At 39.2% G+C, this 22,448-nt stretch overlaps 1 protein-coding gene across 49 annotated transcripts in view; it reads left to right on the top strand.

Moving 5' to 3' along the window:
* NUMB (NUMB endocytic adaptor protein) overlaps nucleotides 1–22,448 on the top strand; it is a 170,415-nt gene that overhangs the window by 16,860 nt on the left and 131,107 nt on the right. For 10 of the 49 annotated variants that reach the window (XM_069597008.1, XM_069596980.1, XM_069596999.1 and 7 more), the window contains exon 2: nucleotides 7,941–8,046. The exons of the other annotated variants lie outside the window; for them this stretch is intronic. The gene's annotated coding sequence lies outside the window, so the exon portion shown is untranslated. The remainder of the gene's footprint in view (nucleotides 1–7,940; nucleotides 8,047–22,448) is intronic. 49 annotated transcript variants of the gene reach the window in all.

Genomic DNA, 22,448 nt, shown 5'->3' with positions numbered 1-22,448 from the left:
GCCATTTAAAGCCAGTCTTATTTCTATATGTGGGTAATTTCTGGAGGAGCACTCTACTCAGGATGAACATGCACCAAGAATGCATAAGAAAAAAATTTTTATATGTGCAGCTACATTTAAGAGTTTCCATAGGAGTATCACTTAGTAAAACTCTGGGATTTATTTGCCTTTTAAAAGCAACCAATGAAAAAATTTCTCAAAAAAGTTTATATTGTGGCAAGAAAACTCATGTGTTTTTAAACAAAAAAGTGAGGTTATTTTCAGAATAAAAATTATCTTCAACTAGGGATTGTTTAAAATGCAGTTTGAAATGAAACAGAATTTGAAGAAAATAAAAATAAGACATTCTCTATGCTATAGCTCCTTCAGTCATGTCTCACTCTTTGCAATCCCATGGACTGTAGCCTGCCTCTGTCCATGGGACTTCCCAGCCAAGAATACTGGGGTGGGTTGCCATTTCCTACTTAAGGGAATCTTCCCAACCCAGGGAGTGAACCCTGATCTCCTGCATTGGCAGGTGGATTCTTTACCGCTGACCCACCACATGCTTTACATGCACTAATTTAATCCTCATATTAATCCCTGCTAGAGTAGGTACTGTTATTATCCTTACTTTCCAGTTGAGGAATCTGAAGCACAGAAGTTAAGCAACTTGCCACAAATCATAGAGCAAGTGGGGGACTCATATTCTACCCTCAGTGCTAAATAAATTAAATCAAATGCAGTGAATTTTGCATTCTTTATGGAATGTGTGGTAGTGGTGGTCAGAATTTAAACTGGGATTTCTAAGTTTGCAAATACACTCTTCACCAGTCTCTCTTTCTTCACTGTCAGTACTCTTGTCATGTATCCCAGGAGGGTGGTTTATGGAAGGAAGGTATTATCTGAATAAACAGATGGTGGACAACCCTAGTAACCTGGGATTGAGTGCTTTCCTAGAAAAGGTGCCATTTCTCTCTGTACCTTAAATTGAGTCTTGGAATTGGAGCAGCTATTTTTGGACAGTTCTCAGCAGTGTTTGTTTAACTGGTCTTTGTGAAAATCTCTAAACGTAAATGTTTAACATCCTCTGGAAACAAACCAAGTAAGATATGAGGTTGATAGCACTTGTGCTTGAAAAATGTTGGGCCTAATAACAGTACTATTTAAAATACTTGATATTCATAGATATTTATGATATGTTGACACCAGAATTGTAGTTCTTAAAATTGTTTTCTTTCTTTCTGAACCCCTTGCATACTGACCCATGTAACTTTTCTTTGAACTCATCTTTGTCATTTGTTTGGGTTTAGACAAGGTTAATCTTTGAGTGGAGGGCTATATTTTTAGGCAGTTTACTTGAAATGAGGTTTGGAGATGGAAGAAGATGAAAGAAGTATTGGCTTTTTCCTTCACTACATCTTTTGTGGCTTCTTCCACTTCTGACTTGTGTCTGTTGATATCATGGATAACTTGAAGTTGGGTTAGATGGGAAGCGTTTTGTGGGTATTAAATGAGAGAATGTAAATTCTTGAATTAATAGATCATTAGATACAAGTTTTTAATTCCTGTGTTATCATACTCTGATTTGGCTGCGTTTTAATTTTTTTTAGGTCTTTGTTTTCTTCTTTAATAAAGTGAAGGCATTGAGGAATTCTCTGGTGGTCCAGTGGTTAAGACGCCACACTTCCAATGCAAGATTTAGTCCCTGGTCAGGGAACTAGAATCCCACTAGGATCCCACATACTGCATTCTACCCCCGCCCCCATGAAAAGTGAAGACACTGGACTAGATGCTCTGTAAAGTTTTTTTTTGGGGGGGTGCCGAAATATTTAAATTCTAAAAATTACACCAAAGGACTTCCCTGCTGTTCAAGTGGCTAGGACTCTCTGCTCCCAATGCATGGGACGCGGGTTTGATCCCTTATCAGGGGACTAGATCCCATGTGCCCCAACTAAGACCTGGTACAGCCAAATAAATAAATAAATAATAAAATTATAGTGAATAATACAAAGAATATAATTCAGTTTTTCCATATAGAAAATAAGTAGTACCAACACCACTTACTGAGTAGCATCCATTCTTCATTGATCTGTAGTGAGGATCTTTTTATTTTTTGGCTGTGCCTGGCAACTTGTGGGATCTTAGTTCCCCAACCTGGGATTGAACCTTGTCCTTGAGAGTGAAAAATGCCGAGTTCTAACCACTGGACTGCCAAGGAATTCCCTACAGTGAAGATCTTCGAGTCATATGTAATGTTCTGTATACCCATGGGCCTGTTTTTATACTCTCTCTATCTGCCTATCCCTGAGCCAGTACTACTCTGTCTTTATTTACTGCAGTTTTGTAATAAATTCAGATATCTGGGATGGTGAGGCACCATAATTCTCCCGCTTTATTATTCTTTAAAATTATTGTGATGATTCTTCTCTCTGTTAGTCTTTAAAATTCTTTGATTTTTTTTTTTTTTTTGTATAGTACTGTAATAGACTTCCCTGGCGGTAATTGGAAGGACTGATGCTGAGGCTGAAACTCCAATACTTTGGCCACCTCATGCGAAGAGTTGACTCATTGGAAAAGACCCTGATGCTGGGAGGGATTGGGGCAGGAGGAGGGGACGACAGAGGATGAGATGGCTGGATGGCATCACTGACTCGATGCACATGAGTTTGGGTGAACTCTGGGAGTTGGTGATGGACAGGGAGGTCTGGCGTGCTGCGTTTCATGGGGTTGCAAAACTGAGCAACTGAACTGAACTGAATCAGTACCTTCATATTGAATGTGTAAAATGAACAACAGCCAGTTATATGCTATAAAGCTTATGGATAACGGTGTCACAAGTTAATGTCAGTAAAAATATGACTCTTGACTTTTGAGAATATAAATAAAATACTTGGCATTTCTTTGGAGAAATGTTTAATTAAATTACTTTGCAATTTAAACTGGGTCTAGTATTAAATATCTTGAATACTCCCCTCAACTCCCTGCCCCATTCCATGCTCCTTTTGATTACAGTTTGGAAAGAGTAAGCAAGATTTTTGAAAAATTGTTGTTTAGACAAATAGTTTAAAACCACTTTAAAAAAAACCTGATAAATTTCACATGAAATTGATGAAATATGCTTTATGAGCACCTTTTACTTTAAAACTAATTGTATAAGCTCCATCATTTTGAATTTAGACGTGGAAAGAACATTAGTTTTCATTTACTTGAAAATGCTTCATATTTTCATTTTATAGTGAACAAAGTTGAGTTTTGTATCACACACTGAAAATTTTGTTTCCGTTTCCTAACTGCCACCGTCAAACATTGCAGTAGAACTCTAGTTCCTCATGCTGTTAATCTCCTCTCTTTATATACTCTTTACTTTGTCCCTTTTTGTCTTTTCATTGAGGATGTTTGATCTGTTTTGAGTGCTTTTTCTCTGTTATCCTTCCAAGCCTAGTAGAGCCATCTCCTCACATGAGGCTTTCTTATGCATCACCTTCTCTACTTTACATCTCTTTCTCTTTTGATTCTGTAGCACTTTGCACCAGTGTTGTATGGCATACTGTCTGCTTTGCGTTATAGTTACATATACCGTCCCTTCCTCCTACCCACAGTGATATTCTGTACATACTGGGAACAGGCTCCTGGTTACTTTGACTTGCTCTTTGTAAGCCCCACAGTTTCCTGTCATAGTTTCTTTTGTGTAGTGTGTCCTTAGTAGTGTTGGAGTTGAATTAATTTAATAATCTCTGCTTTTATGGAGCTTACGGAGTAGTGGAAGGAGGTGCACAATAAGAAGATAGATAAATACATAGAAAAATTGCCATTTGAAAATAATGAATAGTATGTTATTATGAGAGACTAATAGGGGAACCAGTTTTGATCTTTTTGGTAAAGGCCACACTTAGGATTGACATTTAAGTTGATATGAAGAATTCAGAGGAGCCACCATGAGGAGAGTTGGAGGTAGCGCATTTTGTGCATGTGGGAAGACTAAAGCAGGAAGGAACTTGAATTTTTGAGAAACTTAAGTGAGGCTGGAACTTAATGAATGTGAGGAAGAATAGTTTATAAGATGACGTTAGGCATAAAGCCAGATTGCAGAGTGCCTTGTAGGTTTCTATAGGAAGGTTTTACTTTGTTCTAAATGAAATGGCATACCATTGAAGGATTTTAAACAGAGGATAATATAAATATGCTTTACACATTAAAAAGATCCTTATGGCTACCATCTGATAATTGGATTGTAGAGGAAGGGAGCAAGAGGGAAAGCAGGAAGAGAAATTAGAATGGTGGTAGACGTATAGATAGAAGTGGATGGATTCAAGATAACATTAGAATTTTTAAGATTTACCAATTGGTTACATGTGAAGAAGAAAAAGGAATAAGACTCAAGGGTTATTCCGGATTTCTGGCTTGGTATTTGAGATAGAAGAGGACTGGGAAAACAACTTTTTTTTTTTTTTTTTTTCTTAAGAGGATGAGAATCATTGTTATGGACCTGTAAAATTTCAAGAGACACCTAAATGATAACTTTGGGATATTGGAAACTGGAGTTTAAGGAGAGGCGGTAGTGGAAATTGTCATTGTATAGATGAAATTTAGAGCTGTGAGGAAAGGGTGAGATCAACTGTCTGGTTCTTAGCTTGAAGGAACTCCAAATATAGCTATCTGGTGAAGAAGAAAAAGCGATTGTTATGTAGGGGGAAACCAGGATTTGTCATGTCATGGAAACCAAGAGAGGAGAGATTTAGTGCTCATTGGAATTACCAGAATGGAAATGATTGGTGATCGTGTGTTTGTTGTTCCCTGTATGTCCCTCCAGATTCGCTCTTGCCCTTTTCTTCCCTGCTTGGTGCCTCAGAAGGCTGCCCTCTGTTAATTGCATTACCAAGGCTTCCTTGCTTTCTGATTGCAGGTTGCATTCAACCAGGAGATGACTGCATTCAGTTTGGGGGGATGTTACAAATTTGATTGTGGAAAGAACAGGAAGCTTTCATCTGATAGCTTCCATTTTCTTAATAAAAGTGTCAAAAGAGTTGGGAGGAAATGGAGAGAAAGGGAGAAATGTTCAAGAACTGAGGAAAAAGTGTAAAGCAGCAACTCCAGCGAACTTTCAGAGCAAAATTGAAACTGGACAGGACTCTATGGGGCCCCGTCAGGTGCAGAGGCCTATCTGTGTCCCCGTTTCTTCTTTGTAGAAAAAAAACTTTTAGCCTGCTCAGCCTTTCCTGTGTTCCAAAGGGCAGATTCAAACAGTTGCTATTTAGGGGATGAAGAAATGGCAGAAAGAAGCCACAGTGCAGCAATGGGGCAGGGTCCTGGTTCCTCCTCAGGAGGTCATAGCATTTAGATCCATCTTTTGTCTGAGTTCTGCAGGAACTAAGGTCCTCCACCCAGTGGAGTGTGGTAACTTCATTCAAAGCATAAGCACGTGGACCCCAGACTGATTGGAGCCAGAGGCTGATGACTGAGATTTGTGGAACACCACCCTGTTATGTCATCACCAGCCAATCAGAAGAAGATCATACACGTTATAGCCTTTCCTTATAAATTTTACTTATAAAAATTCTTCCCTGAAAACCATCAGGGAGTTCAGGCCTCTTGGGCGTGAGCCACCCCATTCTCCTTGTTCAGTCCTTGCAATAAACCTTTCTTCACTCCAGACTGATATTTTGGTTTGTTTGACTTTTCTGTTTGTCAGGCACACCAACTTGGTTGAGGTGGTTAAGTGTAAATTTATGACAGTAACCGTTTGGCCTGGATATATGATTTTCTTCAATATTCCATTGCTCTGCTGCAGTCATAGAGAAAGTTAGCTGGAGTTTTGCTAGGAGAGTGTGAAGGAGAGAGAGAGCTGACGAACACTGAATTGAATTCGAGGAGTGATTATTATTTGATGGACTGTGAAATCTAAGCTAGATTAAAAAAAAAAGAGGGACTCCCTGGAGGTCTGGTGGTTAAGCCTCCAAGCTTGCACTCTATAGAGGGCATGGCTTTGTTTCATGGTTGAGACGCTAAGACGCTGCATGCTGCACAGTGTGGCCACACAGAAAACAGCATGAAACCAGGAGATTGATAGGGAGAAAGTGGAGGGGTTATGAACAGGTTCTCTTCTTGAGAACTAAGAATTATTTACGATGGCCAGTTGAACAAGTGAATTGGGAAGATCAATTTTTTTGTCTTTCTCATTTACGTTCCAAATGACCAGAATCTGTGCAGACTTTACCACTTGGAACCTTCTATTCTCTTTTAAAATATTTACTTGTTTATTTGGCTGCACCAGGTCGTAGTTGTGGCACATAGGATCTTTGATCTCCATTGTGGCAGGTGGGATCTTTAGTTGTGGCATGCAAGATCTTTAGTTGTGGTATGCATGATCTGGTTCCCTAACCAGGGGTCGAACCCAGGCCCCCTGCATTGAGAGCGTCAGGTCTTAGTCACTGGACCATCAGGAAAATCCCTGGAACCTTTCGTTCTAAGTAGACAGTTAAAACCTGCATTCTAGCCAGATTGAAGTATGTGCGTGCGCACACACGCACACAGAGTTAATGACCTATAGAGGTGAATGTGATTTCAAACATGACGTGTTTTAAAGTTTTTAAAATATCTTTTTTGTCTATTTGTTAAGTACAGATATTTTTCAATATGAATAATACTTATCAAATTAACTTCCTTTGTTTACTTCTACTTTCTATAAATAGGACACAGGAAAACACTTTTCCTCTGGTAAATATCTGGATCTATTTAGAATCTTTCTATGAAGTTTGTGACATAAGATCTAAACTTTTCCTTAAAATCTTTAAAAAACATTTTCATTATTGGTATTTGTTTAGATGCTAAATTGTGACCAACTCTTTTGCGATCCCATGGACTATAGCCTTCCAGGCTCCTCTGTCCGTGAAATTTCCCAGGCAAGAATACTGGAGTGGGTTTTCATTTCCTTCTCCAGGGGATCTTCCTGACCCAGGGATTGAACCCACGTCTCCTGCATTAGCAGGCAGATTCTTTACCACTAAGCCACCTGGGAAGCCATTATTGACATAGATTTTTGAAAAATAATTTGGCAGGTTCTTGTTGTTGTTCAGGCCCTAGGTCATGTCTGACTCTTTGCCACCTCATGGACTGCAGCACACCAGGCTTCCCTGTCCTTCACAATCTCCTGAAGTTTGCTCAGACTCATGTCCATTGAGTCAGTGATGCCATCTAACCATCTCATCCTCTGTCTCATCCCCTTCTCCTCCTGCCTTTAATCTTTCCCAGCATCAGGGTCTTTTCCACTGAGTCAGCTCTTCACATCAAGTGGCCAAAGTATTGGAGCTTCAGCTTCAGTGTCTGTCCTTCCAGTGAATATTTCCTTAAGGATTGACTGGTTTGATCTCCTTGCTGTCCAAGGGATTCTTAAGCATCTTCTCCAACACCACAATTCAAAAGCATCAATTCTTCGTCACTGAGTTTTCTTTATGATCCAGTTCTCATATCCATACATGATTACTGGAGGTTCTTAATATATAGTTAAACAAACACTTAACATAATGATCCAGTAGTTCCATTCCTAGGTATTTGTTCAAGTGAAATAAAACCTTACAGTCATGGAAACCTATATGTGAATACCCCAAACTAGAAACAAACCCAAATATACCTCACCTGGTGAATTGATAAACTTTGGTACATTCATAAAATGAAATACTATTTGGCAGTGCATACATCAGCATGAATGGGTATCAGATACGTTATGACATTATGCTAAATGAAAGAAGCCAGACTCAAAAAAGATACTGTGTGATTCCATTTTAATGATATCTTAGAATAAACATAACTAAAGAGACATAAAACTGACTATTGGTTGCCAGTGTGTGGGGGTACAGTTTGACTGCAAAGGACAGGAGGGAGTTTTTTGTGGTGTTCTATATTGTCTATGTATCTTAGTCACTCAGTTTGTGTTTGACTCTTTGTGATCCCATGGACTGTAGCCCACCAGGCTCCTCTGTCCACTGAACTATCCAGGCAAGAATATTGGAGTGGGTTGCCATTTTCTACTCCAGAGGATCTTCCAGACCCAGATCTCCTGCATTGCAGGTAGGTTCTTTACCATCTGAGCTACCAGGGAAGTCCGCATTGTCTATATCTGTTCTATATCTTGTTTGTGGTGATGGTTACATGCCTATGTGTTTTTCAAACTCAGAAGTGCACACTCAAAAGTGAATTTTAGTATATATAAATTATACGTCAGTTAAACTTTTAGCATGTAAAATGTCACCATATTAAAAGATATTTTGGAAAATATCTCAAGAAAATGTAGTTTGTTTTTAAGAGTTTGCTTATGTAACTTTTTGGGAGTAGAGAGTGCTGGGCAGGCATCATTGGTATTTGTAAACTTATTTGAAGCTCTAAGAAACGTGTACATGCTGAATTTGCATATAGCAAACATTCTTATTGTAAGTGTAAAAGAATGAATGTTATAATTAGTAAAGCCTAAGAGACTTAGAGTGTCTTTGCTTTACAGATAAAGAACCTGAAGCCTTGTTTAGGTAGCTCAAGTCACACAGCTCCTTAGTGGTAGAGGCAGGTCTAGAAATTAAGTGGTGCATTACTAATTTGATGCTTGTTTTACTAAAACACTTTATATTCTGAGTTATTTTTGTCTAGAGACTATTTTAAATTCCCTTTCAGAACCTTTCAATTGTGTCATCTTTGAGCTGGAAACCACTCCCTTCCTAGTGGTAGGAAAATCCTGTGTCTGGTTGATAATAGGAAGGCTAAGTTTGAGAGATACTACATCACTTGAAAGTTTGTGTAGACATAGCAAACAAATTTAGTTATAAAGACACTTTAACTGTGGGAAACTGGATGCTAGGTTTTGGGGTTTCAGGGACTACTGTTTAGAAATTGACTTTTGTAACTTTATTACATAAAAAATAATCTTTTAAAATTATTATGATTATTGGTTTGTTGGGAAGTAAGAAAAGGTTTAAGAGTGTTAGGCTCCTTCTTGTTACCTTAAGTGATGAAGATTTATAAATACTGAGATGTAGGTGGAAGCCCTGGAGATGGTCTTAATAGTTATACATTCAGGAAATAGATAATGGAATATCCTTCAGAATGTAACAGCAGGTTTAGTTGTTTTTTATTTTTTTTTATTCTTTAAAAATTTTTATTTATCTTCTTTTAATCCCCTGCCATTTCTTTTTTTTTACTTTATTTTTTATTTTTTTAATTTTAAAATCTTTAATTCTTACATGCGTTCCCAAACATGAAGCCCCTCCCACCTCCCTCCCCATAACATCTCTCTGGGTCATCCCCATGCACCAGCCCCAAGCGTGCTGTATCCTGCGTCAGACATAGACTGGCGATTCGATTCCTACATGATAGTATACATGTTAGAATGCCATTCTCCCAAATCATCCCACCCTCTCCCTCTGAGTCCAAAAGTCTGTTATACATATCTGTGTCTTTTTTGCTGTCTTGCATACAGGGTCGTCATTGCCATCTTTCTAAATTCCATATATATGTGTTAGTATACTGTATTGGTATTTTTCTTTCTGGCTTACTTCACTCTGTATAATTGGCTCCAGTTTCATCCATCTCATCAGAACTGATTCAAATGAATTCTTTTTAACAGCTGAGTAATACTCCATTGTGTATATGTACCACAGCTTTCTTATCCATTCATCTGCTGGTGGACATCTAGGTTGTTTCCATGTCCTGGCTATTATAAACAGTGCTGTGATGAACATTGGGGTACATGTGTCTCTTTCAATTCTGGTTTCCTCGGTGTGTATGCCCAGCAGTGGGATTGGCTGGGTCATAAGGTAGTTCTATTTGCAGTTTTTTAAGGAATCTCCACACTGTTCTCCATAGTGGCTGTACTAGTTTGCATTCCCACCAACAGTGTAGGAGGGTTCCCTTTTCTCCACACCCTCTCCAGCATTTATTGCTTGCAGATTTTTGGATCGCAGCCATTCTGACTGGTGTGAAGTGGTACCTCATTGTGGTTTTGATTTGCATTTCTCTAATAATGAGTGATGTTGAGCATCTTTTCATGTGTTTGTTAGCCATCCGTGTGTCTTCTTTGGAGAAATGTCTATTTAGTTCCTTGGCCCATTTTTTGTGTTTTTTTATTCTTGAGACTCAGCTAACTTCCATTGTCTGTCTTGTGTTTACCTCCCTCCTTGTATAGTAGTTTCACATTTGCCACTGGATCTTAGTTCTAGAACCAGGCTTAGAATTCCTACCCCTCAGAGATATTGTTGATATTGTGGATATTACAGACTCAGTCACAGACCTAGCAGGTGATTTCTTTCTTGATTTTGAAGCTGTGTCTGTATCCTGCAACCTTCCTAGGGATAATTTCCTGCCAGCCATAGCCCCAGGTGGAGTTGGCTGTTGTTTTCTTTACACGGGAGCCCTAACCAGCCTTAGCTCTGACCTAGCTCTGCTAAGTCCTCTTTTTGAATTGGAGTGCTTTTAGACCGTGATCTCCAGGGAAGCCAAACTCCCAGCTGCCTCTGCCTATATAGATCAGGAACCCAGTGGGCCCCTGGCTTCAGCCTCATACCATTTTGCATCTGTGTTCCTTATCACTGCCTGAGACATGTTATTTTTTGAGCCAGCTATGTATTGTTTTTTATATATTTGATACATTCATATGTTAATTGTTATTTGGATGAATTTATTGTACCATTTTGACTAGAAGCCTTTTACTTGTTGTTCAGTGGCTAAGTTGTGTCTATTTGCCACCCCATGGGTAGCAGTATATGAGGCTTCTCTGTCCTCCACTGTCTCCTGGAGTTTGCTCATATTCATGTCCATTGATCAATGATTCCATCCAACTATCTCATCCTCTGCTGCCCCTTTCTCCTGTTGCCTTCAATCTTTCCCAGCATCAAGGTGTTTTCCAATGAGTTGGCTCTTTGTATCAGGTGACCAAAGTATTGGAGCTTCAGCTTCAGCAACAGTCCTTCCAGTGAGTATTCAGAATTGATTTCCTTTAGGGTTGACTGGTTTGATCTCCTTGCAGTCCCAGGGACTCTCAAGAGTCTTCTCCATCACCACAGTTTGAAATTATTCATTGTTTGGTGCTCAGGCTTCTTTATCATCTACCTCTCACATCTGTACATAACTACTGGACAGACCATAGCTTTGACTCTATGGATTGTTGACACAGTGATGTCTCTGCTTTTCAACACGCTGTTTAGATTTGTCATAGCTTTCCTTCCAAGGAGCAAGTGTCTTTTAATTTAATGGCTGCAGTCACCATCTGCAGTGATTTTGGAGCCCAAGAAAATAAAATCTGTCACTGATTCCATTTTTTCCCCTTCTATTTGCCATGAAGTGATGGGACTGGATGCCATAGTCTTAGTTTTTTCAATATTGAGTTTCAAGCCAGCTTTTTCACTCTCCTCTTTCACCCTCATCAAGAGGCTCTTTAGTTCCTGTTCACTTTCTGCCATCAGAGTGGTATCGCCTGTATATCTGAGGCTGTTGATATTTCTCCCAGCAGTCTTGATTCCAGCTTGTGATTGATCCAACCTGGCATTTTGCTTGATGTACTCTACATATAAATTAAACAAGCAGGGAGACAATATGTAGCCTTTTTGTACTCCTTTCCCAGTTTTGAAGTAATCCATTGTTCAGTGGCCTATTCTAACGGTTGATTCTCGACCCATGTATAGGTTTCTATGTTTCTCAGGAGACACGTATAGGTTTCTGTGTTTCTCAGGAGACAGGCAAGGTGGTCTGGTACTCTGATCCCTAAGAATTTTCCACAGTTTGTTGTAATCCACACAATCAAAGGCATGAGTATAGTCAGTGAAGCAGAAGTAGATGTTTTCTGGAACTCACTTGGTTTCTCCATGATCCAATGAATCTATTTTGATCTCTGATTCCTCTGCCTTCTTTTTTTAAGACATACATATTTTATTGAAGCATAGTTGACTTACAATGTTTCAGGTGCACAGCAAGGTGATTCAGTTATACAAATACACATATCATATTTTTGAAATTATTTTCTAGTATAATTACTAGAAAGTACTAACTGTAGTTCCCTATGATGTACAGTAAACCTTTGTTGCTTGTTGCATATATATTTTTTCATGAGAAATCTAACATTTTATTCATACTGAGTAACACAAATAGAATAAAAATGTCATAATATTTTTAGTTAGGCAAAAATTCGTAAGTTTTCTAACATATATATTATACATATTTATATGTTGTATAGTTGCTAAGTCATGTTGACTCTTTGCGACCCATGGACTGTAGTCAACCAGGCTCCTCTGTCTGTGGGGTTTCCCAGGCAAGAATGCTGGAGTGGGTTGCCATTTCCTTCTTCAGGGTATCTTTTGTATACATATATGTTTGTACTTTTCTACTTCTGTAGTTTTTGTACTACACTTGATAAAGGCTTGAGAAAGAACAAAAAGATGGAGAAATTGTGGAACATAAACTAAATGAATTCTGAGCACTGAATATGAAGTTAAAAAAGTGAAACAAGCTAGATAAAAGTAAAAGATCATCATATAGCCCAGTTGTTTTTTAACATGAATGCTCATTAAAGAAACTTATTTGGAGCTCTAGAGGAAAAAAGCAATACCTGAGCATTTGTATTTTTCAAAAAGTTTCAAGGTAATTGTGATATGCATCTGAATTTTAAAAAGTGGTTACAGATTTTTCTATTAGATCCTAGTTTTGGTGATACAGAGTTCTCTTATCTTTCTGTTAACCAATCATGATATAGTGGTATTAAGTAATAGTTACGTAATCACAATAGTGAGAGTTGGACCATAAAGAAAGCTGAGTGCGGAAGAAGTGATGCTTTTAAACTGTGGTGTTGGAGAAGACTCTTGAGAGTCCCTTGGACAGCAAGGAGATGAAACTAGTCAGTCCTAAAGGAAATCAGTCCTGAATATTCATTGGAAGGACTGATGCTGAAGCTGAAACTCCAATACTTTGGCCACCTGATGCAAATAACTGACTTATTTGAAAAGACCCTGATGCTGGGCAAGATTGAAGGCAGGAGAAGGGGATGACAGAGGATGGGATGGTTGAATGGCATCACTGACTCGATGGACATGAGTTTGAGCAAGCTCTGGGAGTTGGAGATGTACAGGGAAGTGTGGCATGCTGCAGTCCATGGGGTTGCCAAGAGTCAGACACGACTGAGCAAGTGAACTGAACTAAATCAAGATTGTGAAAAGATGTTTATCAGTTTTCACAATCAATAGCCAGACAGTGGGGTCAACCAGAATGATGTGGTAAGTGGAAGTGCATACATGCACGTTTTCATCCACCTAGCCAGTCTGTGTCTTTGGTTGGTGCGTTTAATCCATTTACATTTAAGGTAATGATTGATAAGTATGATCCTATTACTGTTTTCTTGTTTTGGGTTTATTTTCTGTAGGTCTTTTCTTTCTCTTCTGTTTCCTGTGTAGGGACATTTCTGTAGCATTTGTTGTAAAGCTGGTTTGGTGGTGCTGAATTCTCTTAACTTTGGTCTGTCTGGAAAGCTTTTGACTTTTCCATCAAATCTAAGAGGGTCTTGCTGGGTAGAGTATTCTTGGTTTTAAGTTCTTCCCTTTCATCACTTTAAATATATCATGCCATTCCCTTCTGGCTTGTAGAGTTTCTGTTGAGAAATCAGCTGATAAGCCTGATGGGAATTCCCTTGTATGTTATTTGTCATTTTTTCCTTGTTGCTTTTAATATTTTATCTCTGTCTTTAATTTTTGTCAGTTTGATTACTATGTGTCTCTGTGTATTCCTCCTTGGGTTTATCCTGCCTGGGACTCTCTGTGCTTCCTGGACTTGGTTGACTATTTACTTTCTCATGTTAAGGAAGTTTTCAGCTGTTACCTCTTCAAATATTTTCTCAGGTCCTTTCTCTCTCTCTTCTCCTTCCAGGACCCCTATACTGCAAATGGTGTGTTTAATGTTGTCCCAGAGGTCTCTTAGGCTGACTTCATTTCTTTTCATTCTTTTTTCTGTATTCTGATCTGTGGCAATGATTTCCACCATTCTTCCAGGTTATTTATCTGTTCTTCTGCCTCAGTTATTCTGCTATTGATTCCTTCTAGTATATTATTCATCTCTGTCTGTTCTTTAGTTCTTGTCGGTCTTTGGTAAACATTTCTTTCATCTCCTCAATCTTTACCTCCATTCTTTCCCCAAGATTCTGATCATCTTCACTATCATTATCCTGAACTCTTTTTCTGGAAGGTTGCCTGTCTCCATTTAGTTTTTTTTCTGAGGTTTTATCATGTCCCTTCATCTGGGACATAACTCTGCTTTTTCATCATGATTAACTTTCTGAAATAGGATTTTTGCGTAAGCCACTGTGAGACTGTTCTTCTGTCTGCCTTCTGATGGCTGAGGCTAAGAGGCTTGTGTAAGCTTCTTGATGGGAGGGACTGGCTATGGGAAAAACTGGGTCTTGCTTTGGTGGGCAGGGCCTTGTTCAGTAAAGCTTTAATCCAATTATCTGCTGATGGCTGGGATTGCACTCTCCCTGGTAGTTGTTTGGCCTGAGGGGACCCAGCCTTGGGGTCTAAGGGCTCTATGTTAGGGTTAATGGTGAACTCCAGGAAGGTTTATGCCAAAGGGGAGCTTCCAGTGCCCCTGCCCCTGTGGTGAGCCCCTGCCAACCCACACCTCCACAGGTGACCCTCCAGAACTAGCAGGTAGTTTTGAATCCATCTCCTGTGGGGTCACTGCTCCTCTCCTTTGGGTCTTGGTGCGTGCTAAATTTTGTTTGTGCACTCTAAGCCTGGAGTATCTTGTTTCTCCCAGTCCTCTGGAAGTCCTTTAATCAAATCCCACAGGCCCTCAAGGCCAGATTCCCTGGAAATTCCTTGTCCATTTGTCAGATCCCCAGGCTGGGAAGCACAGCAGTGTGGGAACTTCTTTTGTAATACTGTTGTCTAGGCTGTGGGTCACCCACCTGGTGGATATGGGATTTGATTTTACTGTGAATGTGCCCCTCCTACCATCCCGCTATGGCTTCTTCTTTCTTTGGATATGGATTATCTTTTTTTTTGGTGGGTTCCAGTGTCTTCCTGTCGATGGTTGTTCAACAGTTAGGTGCAGTCTTGGTGCTCTCGCAGGATGAGATTCCTCTGCCTTTTCTAAACCCAGCTTGTACATCTGGAAGTTCTCAGTTCACGTACTGCTGAAGGCTATCTTGAAGGATTTTGAGCATAACCTTGCTAGCATGTGAAATGAGCGCAGTTGTATGGTAGTTTCAGCATTCTTTGGCATTGCCCTTTGGGGTTGGAATGAAAACTGACGTGAGTTTTCCAAATTTGCTGACATACTGAGTGCAGCACTTTAACAGCATCATCTTTTAGGATATTAAATATCAACTAGAATTCCATCACCTCCACTAGTTTTGTTTGTAGTAATCCTTCCTAAGGCCCACTTCAGGTCACACTGCAGGATGTCAGCTCTAGGTTAGTGACCACACCATTGTGGCTAAATTCTTAGAATGATACCTAGCATAAAGTCAGTTCTTTATATATGGCACCTGTTGTATTTTCAATGAGTCCTAGAATTTCTTGTTGTTTTCTGTGTTTAGATAGTATGGATAGATAAATAGATGTATGTGCTTGTGCATGCTAAGTCACTTCAGTCGTTTCCCACTCTCTATGACCCTGTGGACCGCAGCCTGCCAGGCTGCTCTATCCATGGGATTCTCCATGCAAGAATACTGGAGTGGGTTGCCATGCTTTCCTCAAATAGATGTCTGTGTGTGTGTGTGTGTGTGTGTGTGTGTGTGTGTGTTTATATACATGTGCCACTCCAGTACTCTTGCCTGGAAAATCCTATGGGCGGAGGAGCCTGGTAGGCAGCAGTCCATGGGGTCGCGAAGAGTCAGACATGACTGAACGCCTTCACTTTCACTTTTCACTTTCATGCTTTGGAGAAGGAAATGGCAACCCACTCCAGTGTTCTGCCTGGAGAATCCCAGGGACGGTGGAGCCCGGTGGGCTGCCGTCTATGGGGTCGCACAGAGTCGAACACGACTGAGGCGACGCAGCAGCAGCAGCAGCAGCAGCAGCACTATATATATCCACACTGTTTAGATAGATGTCTATTTATAGTGTGCATATATGTAGTGTGTGTGTGTGTGTCTGTGTGTGTGTGTATTTGTGTATCTATATAGTTATCCCAAAACACTTGTCAGTCATTATTTGAAATTTTAGCAAATGTGTCTGGGGGTTATGGCACATATGGAGGCTTTGAGGTGGGATTTTTTTGTTGTTGTTGTTGTTTTCATTTTTTCTTTATTATTATTATTTTACAAACCCTTGTGTCGAGTTGGGTGGAACATTTAAATTGAATTTCAATCTATGTCCTGGCAACCTTGAATTGCAAAATTTTCAGGAGAAATTGGAATTTTTTTCCATATTGTAAAGTGCTGAGGTGCTGTATTCTTTGTGGTATTCCAGTAATTGATAATTCTTTTAAGCTCTATTGCATGTACTTTACATTAGCTGCTAATAAAAAAAAAATCAGTACAGTTTGTGTGGATATCATAAGAAATTATGGACATTGTAATGGAGTGGATTTTAAGTCAGGAAAATGGAATGTTGAAAGTATACATGAGGGGCTCCCTGGTGTCTCAATGCAGAGGAGTCCACTTGCCAATGCAGGAGACATGGATTGTGAGAAGATCTCTCATCCGCAGAGCAGCTGAGCCCACGTGCCGCAGCTGTTGAGCCTGTTCTCTAGAGCCCTGGAGCCACAACTAGTGAGCCTGTGTGCCACAGCTGCTTGAAGCTGGTGTGCCCTGGAACCCATGCCCTGCAACAAGGGCAGCCACTACAATAAGTCCTCGCACTGCAACTACAGAGTAGCCCGCCACTTGCTGCCACTAGAGAAAAGCCTGCACAGCGGCGAAGACCCAGCACAGCCAAAAATTAGTTAAATAAGTAAATATTTTTAAACAGTGTACATGAGTGGGGAAGAAAGGTGGTTTTGAGGTAGAGGTTTTGGCTTCAACAACCATAGTTATGCTGAGGTAAAAATCTTCTTTGGGAAAGAGGCACGAAAAAGAGGGATAAAGTATTAATTAGACAAACTTCCAGTTTGTATTTTAGTTTTCATATGCTTGTGTATTGTAATCCCTAAAGACTTCACTCTAGTCTGTTAAAGTTTACCCATTAATTCAAAAGCGTAAATTAAAATTTTTTTCTTTTAAAATAGAAATGTCAACTATTCTTGGATGTTGGCTTTGAATTAGCGGAGGGGTGAGTCTGATAGCTTATCATCAATTACTGTTTTTAAGGGGATCCTGAATTGATTATTCTGTTGTTTAGAGAGATTGTGCTTGGTAATTAATGGTCTTACTTTATTTCTTTGACTGAAATAATAAGACACACTGCTTCCTTCTTGCTCTTACCTCAAGCCGTGAGTAAGCCTTTGTTTTTATTTTTATCTTATATTGTAAACTGCTGTGTGTGTCTAGGTGTTTGGAACCATGAAAATGTATTACCAAGTAAGAAGCATGGCATAATGCCATTTAGAGTTTTAAAGTTAATCTACCAGTCATGAATAATAAGAACTAATTCAATATGTCATCCCATCAGGTTGTCATTTTCAGGTGAACTTTAGATGTTCAGAGAATACTGATCCATCCATCTAATGACTACATTTGTGCTACTTTACTTAAGTTGATAAAATCTTAATGGTTATGTATTTCTCCCCAAACTGAAAGGTTTTTTAAAAATACTTTGTTAACTCTTTAATTGTCAGAAGATCAGTCCTGGGTGTTCATTGGAAGGACTGATGCTAAAGCTGAAACTCCAGTACTTTGGCCACCTGATGCGAAGAGTTGACTCATTGGAAAAGACCCTGATGCTGGGAGGGATTGGGGGCAGGAGGAGAAGGGGATGACGGAGGATGAGATGGCTGGATGGCATCACCAACTTGATGGACATGAGTTTGGGTGAGCTCCGGGAGTTGGTGATGAACAGGGAGGCCTGGCATGCTGCAATTCATGGGGTTGCGGAGAGTTGGACACAACTGAGCGACTGAACTGAACTGTGATGGGATTCTTAATTTAAGCAGAGGTTTCATTAGGATTCTGATCCAGAATCTTTCCGATATAAGGAAATAATTAGACACTATTTATCATGATAATTGCTAAAATTTTACTTTTTATTTTTCTTCTTTTTTCAATGTGAGATGAGACTTTTAACATTTTAAAATTATTGAGAAATAGCTGATATGTGTAGTATAAGTACAACTGTTTGTCATCTATCAAAATGGATGGAAGCTTTATATTGAGCCTTTGCCGTTGACATTTTTGTTGTACTGACTGACAAATTTCCTTTGATCTGTATTGCCCTTTTTTGGGCCTTTGTGAAGCAGATAGAGTTTGAGGGAAAGATCACAGTATTTGAAATCAGAGGATTTAAAGTCCTGTCTCATGTCAGTTTACTTGCTCTGTGACTTTCACCTGTTGAGATTATTCTTTTCAAATTACTTGTAAAGAAAACAATGATATCTGTCCAATAGCATTGTTGTCAATATTAAAATTAAATAAAATGCTTTGTGACCTATATCATAACTCTTAAGAATGTACAGGGTATTTTTCAGTTGTGATGTTTGTTGTCTTTTAGCAAAATAGGAATGCTGTTTGCTTAGTCACTCAGTCGTGTCTGACTCTTTGCGACCCCATGGACTGTAGCCTGACAGGCTCCTCTGTCCATGGGGATTCTCCAGGCAAGAAGACTGGAGTGGGTTGCCATGCCCTCCTCCGGGGGATCTTCCAGCCCAGGGACTGAACGTAGATTTCCCTCATTACTGTCTGAGCCACCAGGGAAGCCCAGAACAGCAATACTGTCCTTAAAGATTTCCATTGTATGGATGGCATACCAACTTTCGATTTGATGTATCAGTTTTATTTAGGGTGAATATCCTTTGGTTTTTTTCTGCCTTTATATTTTCCCTTATGGTAAATTTCTTCACTGTGTGAGGATTCTTCCTTTGCCAAAGGTAGAAAATGGTTAGACTTTATCATTACATTCAGCTTCATGATGTCATGAAAAATAAGGCCTGTCTAGAGTCTAAACTGGGAGCCAGCCTTTCTCGAAGTCACTGGTTCTCAGTGGGGTCAGTACCTGCCCATGTTGTGCTTGGATCTTTGAGGGTGCACTTTTGGTTGCCACAGTGATTAAGGTGGGGTAGGTACAGCATTGGAATTCAGTGAGCAGGAATCACGAATGCCATACATCCCACAAGATACGAGACAGTTCTGCATGGATTTTGAACATTTCCCCATACCTTCTTATGGGTGAAAAACCTGTTTGTACTCATCTGATTCTAATTTGGTTTTACATTTAAACACAAAGTGTTTTTTTGCCTGGCTTTAATAGATATTGAATTTTCCAGGAATGTAACTGCTGAGGAAACGGAGGGCAAATTGTACTTTGTTTTGCTCAGAAACAAGAGTTGTTTTTAACTGTTTTGGAAAATCTTATTATCAGTGGCATTGCTGCTTATGGTATATGATTTCCCAACACAGATCATTTGTGCCAATCTTCATTTGTAACTGTCATGTTCATGGTATTTCTATGTGTGGGAGCAAGTGTCTATTTCCTTATTAATATAAATTCTAGGATGGTTATATTGGAACATTAATTATTAAAATATTTTTAAAATTACTTTTTCTCCTCTTATTTTACATTAGGCATTATATTAATTTTTCAAAACCAAAGATAGGTAAGTTACCTACTTGCATTACATTTCAGATTTATGCTTTCAAAATGAAAAACTTTTGTTTTAGTGGAGTTTCAGAATGGAACCTGTATTTAGTGGAAGCCTATGTGCCCTTTCCAGGGTGAGAGAGGAGGTCCATGTTGGTTTTCATTATTGATGTCTGTTCTTCTCTTTCCTTTTCTTCCTTCTCCCTTCCTTTTCTGTTTTCCTTTCCCCTTATAATCTACTTGATATATAGATAAGAATATGGTGCTGTATATGTAAATAATAAAGCATATAATAAAATCAATACCTGTGAACCCACCACCCAACTTAAGAGAAAGAACATTACCAGTGCTGTTGATATATTTCTCTTTGATTTCCGTCTACCTGTCTTTCTACCAGGGATGAAATCATTCAGGATTTTGTTTTGGATATATTTATTTATCATTCCCTTCCTTGTAATTTTACCACATTTGTATATATTTCACAGATTTTTCATTTAGTTTTATTTAAGTCTCAAAATGGAACCTTGCTGTGTGTATATTCTTGTTTGCTTTGGCTAATCAACATTATGTTTTTAAAGATTCATTCATATAGATATGTGTAATTGTGGTTAATTTTCTCAGAGGTGTGTATGAATTGTATGACTGTTACCACAGTGTATCTCTTCTTCTCAAGACAGACATTTTTTCCCCCCATTTTGTTGGTGTTACAGATCTGTTCCTACTTATGTTTTCAGGTACAAGTATTTCTCTACAACAGTGAATTTTAAGCATTTTTGATGGTGATCAACCCCTGCCCACCTCCACCCACTATTCAGTTCAGTTGCTCAGTCGTGTCCGATTCTTTGAGACCCCATGAACCGCAGCATGCCAGGCTTCCCTGTCCGTCACTGACTCCCGGAGTTCACCCAAACTCATGTCCATCGAGTCAGTGATGCCATCCAGCCATCTTATCCTCTGTCGTCCCCTTCTCCTCCTGCCCTCAATCTTTACCAGCGTCAGGGTCTTTTCAGATGAGTCAGCTCTTTGCATCAGGTGTTTCAGCTTCAACACCAGTCCTTCCAATAAACACCCAGGACTGATTTCCTTTAGGATGGACTGGTTGGATCTCCTTGCTGTCCAAGGGACTCTCAAGAGTCTTCTCCAACACCATAGTTCAAAAGCATCAATTCTTTGGCCCTTAGCTTTCTTTATAGTCCAACTCTCATATCCATACATGACTACTGGAAAAACCATAGCCTTGAGTAGACAGACCTTTGTTGACAAAGTAATGTCTCTTCTTTTTAATATGCTATCTAGGCTGGTCATAACTTCTTCCAAGGAGTAAATGTCTTTTAATTTCATGGCTGCAATCACCATCTGCAGTGATTTTGCAGCCCCCCAAAATAAAGTCTGCCACTGTTTCCACTGTTTCCCCATCTATTTGCCATGAAGTGATCCACCCACTATTACACAGACAGAAAAATGAGAATCAGTATTCACCCATATTACATGTGATGCATTCTTGTTTTTCTCTTTTCTCTTTGTGCTGGCTGTACCCTAAATGACTTCACAGTTCAGGGTCTTTAACTTGGTTTCCTTTGGAGAACAGGTGTGTTGATCTGGCTTTCCTTTACTTATAGAGTGTTTCAGGGATAGCATTTCATGAAGTGAGAGTGCAGCTGGCTAAGCAGGAGGACTGTTCCACACCTGGAAACATCTGGCTCTTGAGCTCTATAAAGTTTCAGCTAGCACTAAATTTGGATTTAGCCCTTAAGTACCTGCTACTCCTTGATGAAATGAATTCCTTAGGTATGCCTTAACTAAATATTTTGAGTTATCCCAGTGTTACACCGTTCTCTGAGGATGCAAGGAGCCGGGTTGCTTCTGGCTTTCTATTCTTGATATTTACTGTGATGTCAGACTTGGCTTCCCCTATTGCTTATCTTAACCATAAACTGTATATTCTTTAAGGCTCAGATCTTCGTAGTTGATTCTTCAGTTTTCTCGTGGCTTGCTAGTACATATTCAGAAACTTCAGGTATTTCCTCTTTCTTAAAGTCTGCATTCTGTTTGCAGACTCAATAGCTAGAATATTTTTTGCTGAAGAGGAAAAGAGTTGATTTACATGGGAATTTATTTATTTGACTTTAATCTTAAGTAATTATAAAGTTAAGCAGAGAACTACATGTTTTAACTCTGATTCAGTGTTTATAGTTATTTAGAATTATTAGAATTGTAACTTACAGAGCTATGCTTTGAATCTTAGCGGGAGAATATTTGTACTTGGTACTGTTCTTGATGACTCTTAACAGGAATAACCAAGTTACTGTTGTGTGTATATATATATAGTTTTAGCTAGCACTAAAACTGTGTGTATATATATAGTTTTAAATCTTGTTTTTATGACTGTAGGACTCAAAAATAATAAATAGGCATTGTATTCATTCCAGTCTAGAAGTTGTGTATGGTTTGCATTGTTGTTTTTTGTAGCAAAATATATGTAACATAAAATTTACTGTTTTAACCATTTTTAAGTATACAGCTCAGTGGCATTCAGTATATTCACATGATTGTGCAACTATCCCCACCATCCATCTCCAGAACTTTAACTTTCCAAAATGAAGCTGTGTACCTATTCAAGGTTAACTTTCTGTGCTGCTCTCCCCACAGCCCATAGCAACCTCCATTCTGCTCTCTGTCTCTAGGAATATGACTACTCTGAGTATCTACCGGCCACCTGGGTTGTTTCCATGTTTTGGCTGTTGTGACTAATGCTACTATGAACATTGGTGTGCA

This window comes from Ovis canadensis, chromosome 7 (assembly GCF_042477335.2).
Source record: "Ovis canadensis isolate MfBH-ARS-UI-01 breed Bighorn chromosome 7, ARS-UI_OviCan_v2, whole genome shotgun sequence".
NCBI lineage: Eukaryota > Metazoa > Chordata > Mammalia > Artiodactyla > Bovidae > Ovis > Ovis canadensis.
This window is presented reverse-complemented; position numbering and strand designations above follow the sequence as displayed.